This window comes from Dendrobates tinctorius, unplaced genomic scaffold, assembly GCF_039654945.1.
Source record: "Dendrobates tinctorius isolate UK_male_01 unplaced genomic scaffold, ASM3965494v1 ptg000126l, whole genome shotgun sequence".
NCBI classification, from domain to species: Eukaryota; Metazoa; Chordata; class Amphibia; order Anura; family Dendrobatidae; genus Dendrobates; species Dendrobates tinctorius.
Window position 1 is genome coordinate 27,242,196 of NW_027361794.1, and position 15,161 is coordinate 27,257,356.

The 15,161-nt window shown below is 46.5% G+C and overlaps 1 pseudogene; it reads right to left on the minus strand.

Annotated features, from left to right (window-relative positions):
• LOC141047206 (uncharacterized) overlaps positions 1–15,161 on the minus strand; it is a 312,027-nt pseudogene that overhangs the window by 152,689 nt on the left and 144,177 nt on the right.

Here is a 15,161-nt window from a genome sequence, read left to right on the forward strand (position 1 = left end):
CAGGATTGGGCTATTCATTTTCCCAAGTGGCTATATGAGAGACCATAACATATTAATTACTATTATTATTTTATATTAATAATAATTGTATAACTTAATATTGAGTAGAATTAAATATGTTGACACCCCCTACATACCATATGAACCCATATACAGCCCCCTTTATACCTCTATATACTGTAAGAGCTCACACCTAGCTTCCTACATACAGTATGAGCCCTTACATAGCCCCTCCACATACATTGTAAGAACCCCCCTAGCCTCTCTATATATAGTATGAGCCCCCACATATCCTCTCTATATTCAATATCAGTCCTCACATAGTGCTTTGTATATAGTATGAGACCAACGCTAACCAAAAAAGGGTACACTAATGTCAATAATGATCCCAAATAGAGTGCAACACCTAGCCTATAAACTAATGAAGCCAAAAGACACGGAGAAAAAGAAAAGCCAAATAACCCGGTATACACCTCCGTATATAAAAAAGTGAGAAAACCTTTATTTCATCATGGACATGGTAACTTTAAAAACATTTAAAATACACAACAAACCAATAGCCCAAAAGTCCCCAAAAAGCCCATAAGCCTTAAATACAACCCATGTAATGGGTGAATGGCAGCCCCCAGCATATGCAGAAAGAAAATACATGTGTCATACGGTGATAATGATAAATGAACCTATAACTACAAATATAAACAGAATGGGTGATGGTACATGCAGGATGCGACTAATCAACATCATTTCCCATTGCACAGGTATAAACAGTCAGAAAATAGAGACTCCCACATATACCAAAGCATGTATGCAAAGAAGTCACCCTAAAATAGTTGTGACAATACAGATGACGTCAAAAAATGGGCATAACTGACTGAGAATGCTATAATGAAATAAAAGTATGATCACCCAAAATGAGAAAGCCAGACACTGACATGGGGGCGGCAAGAAGTCCCGAGGGGGACAAGAAGGGAGAGTGGGAAGAGGCCCCACGCGTATCGCCGCTTCGTCAGTCAGTTATGACTAAATCCAGAAACTGTTGACTACTGGTGACAGATACATAAGAAAAAAAGGAAGCGCATCACAGAAGAATATACAATTCAAGTCACCTTTATTCCATCCAGGTAAAAAATTAGAACATTCATGGTACAAGATTATTTTACGACTAAGGTCTTCAGCCAGAAACGCGTCAGAATGAACATGTTTTTAATCTTGCACCATGGATGTTCTAATATTTAATCTGGAAGGAATAACTACTTGAATTCACATTCTGCTCTGCCCTCCAGTTCTTTAGAAGGAACATGAAGCAATTTGACAGCCTTTTAGGCAGATAGGTCCAAGTTGCCATCTCCTAGTCTGTGGTTAGGCTACTCTGCCCCGTAGGCACCACTAGGGACTGCGGTGCCAAGAGATCTATTCTGTACAAGAACCGTCAGGGTCAGTTGCAGCTATTTAGTGTATAACCTATTTCCCAAGTGAGTTACCACACAGGCATAACACCCCGATTTGCCTGAGCTACTTGTGAAGGAACGCCTCGTGTGCGCACATTTCCACAAGACAGCTACAGCTGCCGCTGATCTAGCAGTGCTTCAGCAGCTCTTGCAAGTGCCAGTTCACACACTGGTGTGCGACGTGACCATACTCTGGAACCCCACATTACATATGTTGGCAAGTGTTTGTGAGCAGCAGAGGGCAGTAGTTGAATACGAGCTACAACATGCCGGTCAGTATTCCGATCAGTCTCCGCACATAACAACTGACAAGTTGGCATTACCAATTACCATCGATTACCAATATACAACACTACAGAGAGAGGTTGAGCTTTGTCCGGGGTAACTGTATCCCTGTAGAGACTTGTTATTAACACTATTATTTAGTCCTCTATCTCTTAAATCTGTGTAGTTATATCCTGTAAGTGAATGGTCACTGATACATTGTCTCTAAATCTGGATAATTGTGTCCCATTGGCCAGATAAATACCTTATATTCCAGGACCTGGGAAATTGTATCCCAGTAGTGATAGCTCTACTGCTTTATACATTATACCTATCCTGCTGGCTAATGGTCTGGCTAAATGTATCCCTCTACTGTCAGCAACTATTGTATTTCTAATTGCACTTTAATCTTATTATTATATAATTTTTCAATAAAGGTTATATTTTAGTAGACTTTAGTTAGGGTTTATTTGCTGTCTCAGATTTTTCCCTCTCCCCATATTGTATACACATACATCTCTTCCTTGCCCCCCAAGCTGTGTATTCAAATCTTCCCCAACCCCGTTACAATAAATCGTCAGTTTCTTCAGTTCCATTGGAGCACTTAGCACCGATGCTGTTTGCGCCTCTGAGGCGCCGTCGAATGACGTCAACAGGGTGATCACATGACTTGATCACGCTGCTGACATCGCCATATCCCGGTGGTCAGGACTTCAATTGTGCTCAGTCCGTCTAAAAAATGCAAGTACAATTGATCACTGGGATCCGGCGCACTTCATCTTCTCTGAGCTTGACATCCGTCTCAGAGAACAGCCGACTCCTAGTCTGCCTGGCCCATAATGCAACCTCCAGGAAATCTCCTCGGACCGCCGGATGAGGCGGCTCAACAGTGTTCCCTTGCCAGCTGAACCAGGGTAGATACCCCTCCTGCCCTCCCCTAGACATGCCTCTGGGTTAAGGCTAAATACCTGAAGCAGTTGCTGTTTTCTATAAAATTTATAAAAAGCAGTACATTATAGTAATACCTTGACTAACGAGTGCATCTACTTATGAATTTTGCGAGATGCGAGCCGTCGCTCTGTCAGCTTTATGATGTGAGCCGAGATCTGAGTTACAAGCGAGCGAGCTTACACCACTCACCTCGTGGTTACCCTGCCGTGCAAGCACCTCTGTCATTGCTTCATTGTTCGACTATGGTCCTAAAAATGTGAGTTGCCCTGTCAGTTCTTTTTACCTGTTCTTGTGATTCAGGACCTTACCATCTTTTGCTGCACACAGGTTTTTGGTATTACCAACGTTGCCATTTTCCTGGGGTGGACTCTATTTTTAGCACTGCATGCTGCATGTATTTGACATGGGGCTGTTCATAGGATAATGGTTATTTTTTGGTTCATTCTTCTGCTAATTTTGCTGTTAATGAATCTTTTTTAAAAACTCCTAATAAAATAATTGGTGTGGTTTTTGGGGGGCTGGAACGGATTAATTGCATTTCATTTCATTTTAATGGGGACATTTAATTTGATATACAAGCAAATTGAGTTAAGAGCTCGGCCACAGAACGAATTAAACTTGTAAGTCAATCACTGTATATGGTTTTTAGTGTTGAGCAAACATGCTCGGATAACGTCTGATCCAAGCATGCTCGGGTGTTATCCAATGCCTTCAGTGTCACCAACTCCCTGCCATTCCCTTGTCCGGTTCCAATACGGAAAGGTTCCAGGAAAGACATCTCAACTACTCCTGCCTCGGTCGTAGACCCCGGATCCTTCTTGAGACAGTCCTTAAGCTGGTGCCCACCTGCACGATCCTCAGCCTGGGACCCCTTCCTGCTGTAGCAGCTCTATCCCCACAGCCGGCAGACTGTCTCTTTCACTGCTCCTTGCACCTTGCCCTAGGCAAGGCTGCCCGGGCTCTGCTGCCTATCCAGGAAGTGTCCTGACTATATCCCTATGCTCTGCCCTGCTCAACTCTGACTCCTCCCTACTGACAAACCTCTATGCTAACTGTACCTAACTAACACTCCTAATCTATTTTATTCTATTCCTTTTCTCTATGATGACCCCATCTATTCTAATCCCCCTACGGTCCTATACTATCTAAGATCCTATCCTGGCCCTAAGCCTATACATCGTACATGACAGATATATCACATTACAGTACATAACAAGTATAATAACGTTAGTGAACAATGAGGTGCCATACGTAACCATGAGAACAGCGTCCAGGGAAGAGGAGGAATGTGAGGGTCCCCGCCACCTCCTTACACTCCTCCCTCCTAAAATATGGTCATCCCTGAACATGGCGGCACCTGTAGGCTTAAAACTGTTAGAATTTTGTTTAAAACATATACAGTTAGTACAGCCTATGTCCAATGCTGCTGAGGGTCAACCGTGACCCTGGCTCCACTTGGTTAGAGCCCCCCAACAAAAGAATTCAAGTTCCTTTAGTGTGGGTCCGACTGACCTCAGTCTCCTGGCTCCTGGGACCCATCTTAAAGGGAACCTGTCACCCCAGGGGCATTTTTCAGTTAAAGAGCCACCTTCAGCAGCACTAAGGCTGCATTCTGTGAAGGTGGCTCTTCTTTTTCTGATCCCCAGTAATGCCAAAATATTGACTTTTATAATTAGCTCCTCTTACCTGTAATGTGTCCCATAGGTATGATGTGTCCCCCATATCAGCCGCCTACCATCCGTCAATCATGCATGAGCGGCGCCTCGGCGCCACCCACCATCTGTCCATCATGATGCCCCATGCGTCGCTACCTCCTCTTGATTTGAATCCCGGCGCCTGTGCTGTGACAAGCATTCTCGGGCATGCGTAGTGCGCGCTGCCCTAGAACCGATATCAGGCTATTGCGCCTACACGTTGTGGAGGCCCCAGATCCCGCCCTGCAATGTGTTATGACATATTCACACTGCGGGGCTGGGGCCTCCACAACGCGCAGACGCAATAGTCTGATGTAGTTCTCGGGCAGCGCGCACTGCACTTGTCACAGCACAGGCGCCGGGATTCAAATCAAGAGGAGGCAGCGACACACGGGGCATCATGATGAACAGATGGTGGGCGGCGCCGAGGCGCCGCACAGGCATGGTTGACGGATGGTAGGCGGCTGATAGAGGGGGACACATCATACCTGTGGGACACATTACAGGTATGAGGAGCTAATTATAAAAGTCAATATTTTGGCATTACTGGGGATCAGAGAAAGAAGAGCCACCTTCACAGAATGCAGCCTTAGTGCTGCTGAAGGTGGCTCTTTAAGTGAAAAACGCCCTGGGGGGGTGACAGGTTCCCTTTAACAAACAACAGTACATATAGTCCTGACCGGACTTGCTCCTCGGGTCCTCCTGTTCAGATTTTCCACCCTTCCTCCTTTAGCAGAGTACGGACCCTTAACAAAACAAGTGGGCTGCTTTTATCAGAGGACAGTACAGGGTTAAAACAGGAAAAGTTCAGGGTTAAAACAGTCCAGTACATAAAGCAGCCACACACAGTCCATTACTGTTTCCAAGGGTGATTAACCCCTTCAGGTTTTAGTCCCATAATCCAGCAGGGGGTGAGGAAACGTGCACAAATAAACTTGGAAAAAGTGTAGAAGAAAAACAAACAACAGTCCTTCAACTGTGACCACACTGGCCACCACTGACACCCAGTCCTGGTCCCGTCCAGTGCTCACTACCCTTTCACATATACGGAACAGTCTCTCCTGCACTTCAATCCATGCAACTAGCACATCCAGTCCATTTTAGGGGCTGCCTTCACTCCTTGCTCTCCTTGCGACTGGAATAATGGGCCGCATTCTGGTCCTGAATTATTATAAACGTGTTGCCCGAAGACCCGCTGGAGGAGGACTCTCCACTCTTTCTCCTGCTCCTTTCCTTTGTCAGCGGCTGATTCATGGTACCTGGAGCTTCCTGCTCCCGTGACTTGATTGTGGCCACCGCTTCCTTTAAGGGCGCCTCTGACTTTCTGTAGGGACTACGATCATTGCAGACGGCTGCATGCAATACTGCGCTTCCTGTGCCTGTCTCTCTTTGATGCTGGAGACCATTTTCACCACCACAGCATACTGTCCACGGGGCCCTTGTTCTTTAATAAATGTCACTCGGTCCCATTCCTGAAAAGGACCGTCAAAACTAATGGACCCGGCATTCACATAGACCTTGTCCCCAGTCTCGACCTCATGGATGAATCATACAGCCCCCTTATATACTATGATGGTCCAACTGTCAGCACACTATATAGTGCGATTGTACCACAGAGCTCCCAAAAAAGAAAAAAGAATACCTATACTCACCTAATCGAGAATCCTCATCCTCCGCAGTGTCTGTCTCTTCTTCTATCCATTCTCGCAGTGGATTCTGATGGCACGATGCAGTGACATCTTGGCACCGCCAATGTTCCTTGCTTAGTGCCGGACTCCAGCAGGCCAAAGATAGAAGGGACGCCCACAGCTGGCTGGGGTAAGTGACGAAGCCAGTGACTTTGTGCTCCGTCACAACTGTTAAAAGTATGCGCATCTTGAGGAAGCCGATTCTGTTAGCAACATAGCAGATAAGGCAGCCCACAACCAGACAGACCCTTCTGCCATTTGCCAGAATTGCAAGATGGCCAATCCGGCCCAGCAAGGTCCTTAATCCTGCAAATCTTCTAGCGCCCTTTGGTTCCGCTTGATTTTGGCTGGCCAGCAGGTAGCAGTCTTTCCTCATTAATGGCACATATTGCACTAATTTTCCAGTGGTCTCATCACTTTGTTACTTTCTTCCCCATTTTTGCTCGCCAGTCCTTGGGTGAGTGAATTCTTTTGAGTTTGAGGTTTCCCCACAGGTAGGCCGATGTCAGCCAACAATTGCGTGCATTCCTGGGTCTTCTCGGATCAAACAAATTCATCCTGAGCATACTGGTTAGGGGTAATCCCGGCATTGGCTCGCTCAGTCCTGAGGAGCTCTTCCTGCAGAGGCGCATTTGGGGTACTTGGAGACTCAAGCACTGGGTGTGGTAAGTCGACTCTGTGTTTGTTTTGACCCTGTTAACCATTATTCTTCTTCCTCTAAGACTGCCCATTGTGGACCTCAGCCACTTCAGTTGGGGCCCCTGCCTGGTATGGTCTTCTGCTTCAGAAGAGCAGGGTCACAGCATATTCCTGTGCAACACCTGAGGTCTAACCTCATAGACTGGGTTTTTCAGGTGATTCTTCCTCACCACTCGGTAGAGTACCGCCTCCCAATGATGATGCAGCTTGTTTCCGGGTCGTTTGACCGGCATCAACACATGGTCCCCTAGCTGAAGTGGTCCATCTGACATCGAGGATCGACTTGAATGTTCCACTTCCTGAAGCTTCTGCTCAACCAGCTTCCTTACCGTCTGAAATCTGTGACTGTGTTCTCGGATCCTGGCACTAGGACTACTGCCCGAACAGGAATCCTCTGCCTCCAGCTCCAGTTCAGTGGTCTCTCCGCCAAACAGTAGCATGTAAGAGGTGTAACTAGCAGTCGCATGGAAACAATTATTGCAAACCCACAACAACTCAGAGGCAAATTCGAGCCACTTCATCTTCTTGTCCTCTTCCAGGGTCCGCAACATTTGCAACAGGGTTCGGTTGACGTGCTCACAAGCCCCATTCCCCTGTGGATGATATGGTGTGGTTCGGGATTTGTTGATTCCATGGATGCAGTACAGTTTGTTCGTTACTTGCCCCTGGAAGCAGGACCCTGGGTCATAGGGAATTCACTTTGGGCATCCATATATGCGAATGAAGTCCTGACAAATGGCTCTGGCTGTAGGTTCAGCTGTCTGATCCTGGGTGGGAGACACCACTGCAGGTTTGCCATTAGGAATTTCAGGGCCCCATATTGGCAAAGTTTTTGGAGCCCCCTTGAAACTCTGCCCAGGCTCCACCTCTCGGACCTTCCACGGTCCCACCAACCTCTCTTGGAAAAACTCCACTTCTGCACCATATCCTCACCAATTATACATCACCAGATCACATACATAGCCAGCAGCTTTTGTTTTGGCCAAAAGATTTTTTAATCCCCCTCCACGACAAAGTATTCTCTTCTGGCCAGGCTCTACTCTACTGTAACTTATTAAACAATTGTTAAAATATCCAATACAATTTTAGGTATATTTTTATTTATTTATCATTTTTTTAAAATGACCATTAACATCACATACAAGGGAAAAATACCACCGCACCATGACCAGATCACATATTACCACCACATAGTGACCAAATATTACCACATACAGGGAATAAATACCACCACAACATAACTAGACAACATATTACCACCACAGTGACCGAATAATAGCACATACAAGGAACAAATACCACCATATCATGACCAGATCACATATTACCACCACATAGTGATTGAATATTACAATACTGATCATTAATAAAATAAAAACACAGTATTAATGCCATTATACACAGGGGATCTGTACTTAGTATACAGTATCCGTGTACAGGTAATACAGTGATCACCTGTGACATTATACACAGGAGCTCTGTATATAGTGTCAGTGTACAGGTAATACTATGATCAATAGTGACATTATGCACAGGAGCTATGTATATAGTATACAGTATATAGTGTCAGTGTACAGGTAACACACTGACTCACCGGTGACATCTCTAGTTAAAGTCCTTCATCTTCGCTTCTCTTCTTCATCCAGTTCAGACCACGATCACTTCTTCCAGACAGGTCTCTGCATAAAATAACACAGTAATCTATAGTACATTCCCTGATTTTTGCCCAACTTCTATACTACGCCAGATGAAAAAAGCGACCATGTCGCCATGCTTAGTGACAGGACCTCTCCTCCCCCACACTGAAAACAGTAACCTCAAAAATAATACCCTTTAATTAGCCCCTATAGTAATAATATCCCACATTCTGGACCCCACGTGTCCACGCATTCTGCCTCATGTCTCTGCATATTGGCCCATAGTCATCCCTAATTGTATAATGCATCCCATAGTCATATATAGCAGTATAATGCACCCCCATAGGGGTATAATATAACCCATAGGGGTATTATGCACCCCCATAATGCTCCCCCATAATATAATGCGATAGGTAGAGTTGAGCGAAACGGGTCGGTCAAGTTCATAAGTCGCTGACTTTCGCTAAAGTTGGTTTTCATGAAACGAAACCCGACCATAGCGTGAGGTCGGCGACTAGAGCGCCAAAGTCGCGTTTCAAATGATGCTTCCAGCGCCCTTTTTCACCCAATGATGGAGGATGCACACTGTGGGCAACGCGATGACATGGGCAGCGGTCACCACCATCTTTGAGAAGGGCATGCAAGTGATTGGCTGGCTTTTTGTGGCGTCACAGGGGCTATAAAAGGGCGTACACGCCGACCGCCATCTTACTTCTGCCGATCTTAGCATAGGGAGAGGTGCTGCTGCTCGTTCTGAATAAGGGAGAGCATTAGGCAGGGAAGAAGAACCCAAAAACAGCTTCTGCTGGTAGCGATTTCCACTTACAACACAACACTGTGTGCAGTGACAGGGGAGGCTCTATTTTTGTGCATCAGCTCTGTTGGTTATTAGGCTGCCTTATAAGGCTCCCTGATAGCTGCATTGCTGTTTGCACACTGCTGTGCAAACTGTTTTTTTAAAAGCAAAAATACTTTTCGTCCTCTTTTCTGCACAGTTACCAAGCGTTCATTTTTCCACAGTTTTGTGTGCAGCAGTCCTGCTTATTAGGCTGCCTGCCGCCATACTTGGACTGAAAGCATCATTGTCAGCCTCCTAACATCTCTAGGGAGATTCTCCCCAATACTATATACACCTTGTACTTTGTCATACACCAGCCAATTTCAGCCTGCTAAATTGAGGTGTAATCTATAGTGGGCCTGAGATAATAGTTCAGCCTCCTAAAATCTGTAGGGAGATTCAAATTCTCCCCAATACTAAATACACCTTGTACTTTGTCATACACCATCCAATTTCAGCCTGTTAAATTGAGGTGTAATCTATAGTGGGCCTGAGATAATAGTTCAGCCTCCTAAAATCTGTAGGGAGATTCAAATTCTCCCCAATACTATATACACCTTGTACTTTGTCATACACCATCCAATTTCAGCCTGTTAAATTGAGGTGTAATCTATAGTGGGCCTGAGATAATAGTTCAGCCTCCTAAAATCTCTAGGGAGATTCAAATTCTCCCCAATACTATATACACCTTGTACCTTGTTTTACAGTACCATATAGCTGGTGGTATTTTGGGTACATTTTCCCAAAAATGAGGAATTATGGTGGAAGAGGCCGTGAACGTGGGCGGGGGTTGCCAGCTGGTGGTGATGGTGGTTCTGCATCTGCAGGTAGTGGCAAAAGCACAATAGCACCTAAGGCAGGAGGTCTTGAGCCTGCGTCATCGTCTGGCTCCACAAGGCCTCGTAGGCTCCCTTTTCTGGGAGTAGGTAAACCGCTTTTAAAGCCGGAGCTTCAGGAACAAGTTTTGGCTTACATTGCTGACACAGCCTCCAGCTCTATCGCCTCCTCTTCTGAAGTTTCAAAAAATAAAAGCACTGAGTCATCAGTGGAGGCTTCTGGTCAGGAACAACACCTTTCCTTGTGTCCTTCACCCCTACCAAAAGTGAAGGATGCGGCAGGCCACACTACAGATTTCTCCATGGAGCGCTTTTCACATACCATGCCTGGGTTATCAAGTCAAATCGTGAATTCCCCAGTCCAAGATGAATCTGACATGGAGTGTACTGATGCACAGCTACTGCTAGATTTTTCTGCTGGTACATTCACTCAGAGCACTACATTGTCCTCGCAGTGTACTGAGCCAGAATCTGACCCTGATGAGACTCAGGTGCCCCTTCCCGCATACTATACCACCTTACACGGTTACACAGAGGAAGGTGCACATGAAATTGAAGAGGAGGTGATGGATGACCCAGTTGTTGACCCAGATTGGCATCCATAGGGGGAAGAGGGTGCCGCTGCCAATAGCTCAGAAGAGGAGGAGGAGGATCCGCAGCAGGCATCAACTTCGCAACAGCTGTTATCTGGCAGGCCCGTAGCAGTCCACAAACGGGTTACAAAAACCAAAAGAGTTGCAGGACAGCTTGGCCAGACGGTCAAAATAGCACAGCGTGCAAGGCTTCACAATGTCTTCCACAGTAGGAAGAGTGCAGTATGGCACTTTTTTGAACAAAATCCTATTGATCAGGCAAAGGTTATCTGTAAGAAGTGTGCAAAGACCTTTACCGAGGGAAAAATCTGAGAAATTTGAATACCAGTTGCATGCTTAGACACTTAACCACCATGCACTTGCAAGCGTGGACAAAATACCAAACCTCACGTACCACATGTGCACCTGCTCCAAATGAAGGTAGTTAGCAACGCTACATCGCTTCCCCCACTGTAAGCCCACCGGTTAGCACACCACCAGCAGCAATGTTGAGGTATCGTCGCAAGGCCAAAGCAGTCAGGGAATCACAATGTTATTGCTATGAAAGACTGAATCTAGGCCATCAGCAAGACCACCAACACCATCACCATCACCAACCCTCTCTGTCCGCCATGTCCACCACTAGTTCCACCATATGCAGCTCTCAAGTCCAGCTCACCCTACCAGAGACTCTGAGTAGGACAAGAAAGTACTCATCCTCTCATCCGCGTACACTGTGTTTGAACGCCCACATTGTCAAACTAATCTCGTTAGAGATGATGCCCTACCAGTTGGTTGAAAGTAAAGCTTTCCGCAAGCTCATGGCCTGCGCAGTACCACGCTATGACCTACCCAGTCAACATTTCTTTTCTTGAAAAGCCATCCCAGCCCTCCACCTGCATGTGAAAGACCGCATTGTCCATGCACTAAAGCAATCAGTGAGTGGAAAGGTGCACCTCACAACAAATGCATGGTCCAGTAGGCATGGCCAGGGCCATTACGTGTCCATCACTGCGCACTGGGTTAATGTGGTGGATGCAGGGTCCACAGGGGACAGCGGCGGTGGGACAGTGCTGCCTAGCCCACGGTATAGGAAACAGTTGGCTGTAGGCGTTCGACCCTCCTCCTCCTCCTCCAGAAGCGAAAGGTCATCCACAGAGCGCAGTCACACGATCACTCCATCCGCAGCTGCCAGTGTTGCACCCGAGGTGTCCCACTATCGAACAGCTAGTGGTAAGCGTCAGCAGGCTGTGTTGAAGATGATGTGTTTGGGCGACAACAGACACACCTCGGAGGTACTGGCCGACTACTTGCAGCGACAAACTTAGTCATGGCTGGGCAGTCTACATCTTGAGGCAGGCAAGGTAGTTAGCGATACGTCCGGAATTTTGTGGCAGCCATAGCCCTTTCAAAACTCAGACACATACCTTGCCTGGCTCACACCTTGAACCTGGTGGTGCTGTGCTTCCTCAATAATTTTCCGGAGTTAACAGCCCTGCTCCATAAGGTGCGAAGACTGTGCTCGCACATCCGCCGGTAGCCCATACACTCCAGTTGTATGCAGAAGCTGCAGCGATTGCTCCACCTTCCCAAGCACCGCTTAATTATCGACATTGCAACAAGGTGGAACTCCACCCTGCCCATGGTTGAGAGGCTGTGCGAACAGAGGGAGGCTGTAATGCATTTGTGGGAGGATACACGGGCAGGCAGTTTGAGGGCAGACATGGAGTTGTCTGGTGTGCAGTGGTCGAAGCTGAAAGACCTCTGTAAAGTCCTTCAGTGTTTTGATAAATGCACACAGCTGGTAAGCGCAGACGACGCCATCATAAGCATGAGCATCCCACTTATGCGTCTGCTCATGCAAACTTTGACGCACATTAAGGAGCAGGCGTCTGCAGCCGAGGAGGAAGAGGAGGGAAGCCTTGATGACAGTCAGCCATTGTCTGCTCAGGGAACTCTCCTGGACGAGGTGGAGGAAGAAGAGGAAGAGAAGGAGGATGAGGATGATGGGGATGATTATTTAGGGGAGGAGGATGCTTCTCAGGGGGCAAGAGAAAATCTTGGCGTGGCAAGGTCAGGTACAGGGTTTATGCATGACTGGAGGGAAGTGGATTTGCCAGAAAGTGCTCCTCCACCCAGCACTCACAGTGCATCATTGACACCGGGAACATTGGCCCACATGTCAGATTATGCCTTACAGATCCTAAAAAGGGACCCCCGCATTGCCAAAATGATGAACGATGATGACTACTGGTTGTCCAGCATCCTGGATCCACGCTATAAAGGCAAATTCCAAAACATCATGCCACAGGAGAACCTAGAGCTAATATTGGCTAACAAACAAGCAACTCTGGTAAACCGTTTGTTTAAGGCATTCCCAGCACACAGCAGCGGTGATGGTTCTCACACGAGCCGTAGGGTGCAACATGGAAGAGGTGTTCGTGGTGCACACATCCGAAGTGGCGTTGGAGACAGATAGAATCCAATAGAATCGCTTACAGCCTGTGGCTTCTGTCTTTTGCACTCCAAAGTTACCTGACAGATCATGATAGGCAGTGAGGACCATGTCTGCATCTCTCCTTGTGATCAAAATTTGATGGAGATGAGTAACGGTGATGGGATCAACGGTACTGCGATACAGCAACACTTTCTTCACAAAGAACTGTTTTCGCTGTCTCCACACACAAAGTAATTGATGGTCAGCATCGCCTCTGAGAATTCTCCTGGGAGTTTTTCCCGTGATTAGTAATTCCTAAATTTCTGCAATCACTCGACTTTATGTCTGTACTTTTATCCATCTCGTTTCCTCTTGCGGAGAGTCTGGACTGTCTTACTGAGACTGAGATATAAATGAAGATTTAAAAATACCCCAACAGTGTATACTGGTGTACGCTTCAAAAACATTTCCTTTTTGTTACATTTTAGATTGTTGTCTAATCCATACTGAGGCTGTGAGTGTCTTTGTCGTACTCCGGAAATAAACACAGAGATTTTAAATGTTTAAACTCTGCTATATATACCTGTTATCCGGAGATACTGTACCCTTTCTCAACTTTCTGCAATCTTGTCAAATCCATACTGTGCCTGAGACCGTCTGAGTCTGCCTCCTGATTACAGATGAGTGGTGTTTGAGTGGAACTGTTGGCCAAGTTCAAATTCTAGCTGTTTTGGGCGGTGTTAGATCCGTTCGTCGAACTACAACACTTTGATTAAAATTCAGCTGTTCGAGTTTCCGTTCGAGAACGTTTCGTTAAACAAAAGCGTATCTTTTTTTCACATTAATAATGGTTTTCAATGATAATAGACAGTTTTAGGGCATAGTAGCGGTGTCTGGTAGTCAGCGGTGTGCTACACCTGTGAAGGAGCTACACCGTGTGTGTTTCTAATAATTTTTTACCACATATTGTCCTAAAATCCCTTTGGGCCTAGTAACTGTGTCTGCTACTCAGAAGAGGAGCCCACCCGTGAACCAAGCTATGCCGCCTGTTTATGAAAGAACCAGTTTTTGACTGCATTTACACCACTTAATACTTTGGGCCTAGTAATTGTGTATGCTACTCAGCAGAGTTGGCCACCCGTGAACCAAGCTATGCCGCCTGTTTATGTAAGAACTGTGTGCTACTCAGCAGAGGAACCCAGCTGTTAAGCAAGCTACAGCACCTGTGGTTTGGGCACTTAATTTTTTCATTTTTTCTGGAATGCCGTTTAGGCCTAATTCCGGAATTATGGTTGACCTGCACTTACTGGGAAATGCTTGTTCATGGGGAAGAATTGTAATCCCAGATCCCCATCACTAGCAGGGTTCAGCGTGTTATCCGCACCTGTAATCGATACACGCTGGTCCTTTCATTGTAGCACGCGTGCAGCCCCGGACATGTAAGGGCATGACAGACCTGTTATTGGCCGATCTCGCATGCCAGAGCCTTGTGTGTCCCTCTAGTAAGCTGGACGCGGACCGCGGGGGCATGCCTGAGTCTCGTTCGTTAATGGAATTAAGCTTGCAATCTGTGCAGCTTTTCTGTGGCTGGATGGTTGAGGTTGCCCGTGTTGAGTCCAGTTAAGCCGCAGGCTCCACTCCTGGTGGTGCCCTTCTGGACATTCCTTTAAGGTTCAGCTTTGCAACCATACTGCCCCCGGAAACCAAACACTTTTCCTGACAGTGACATTCTGGTCAAAGAGCGCGATGACATCACGTCTGTACGCCCTCTGCCTAAACAGTCCAAGTGCAGTGAGATGGAAGATGGGGACGACGAGGAGTCCAGAGTACAGGGATTCCCTAGCGAGGAGACTTATTTAATTGTTTTAAAGGTTGGGAGCAATTTTTGGGGAGCACGATACTCTGGAGAATGATATCTGGGGACCACCATTCACTGGAGCATTCCAAAGGTGGACATCAGTCACTGGAGCAGCATTTACAGGGCCCATTATACACTGGAGCATTAGAAATGGGGCCCATTATGTATGGAGCATTATTTGGGCAAATAAGACAGTGGAGCTTCATCCATTGGGACCAACATATACTGTAGCATTATGT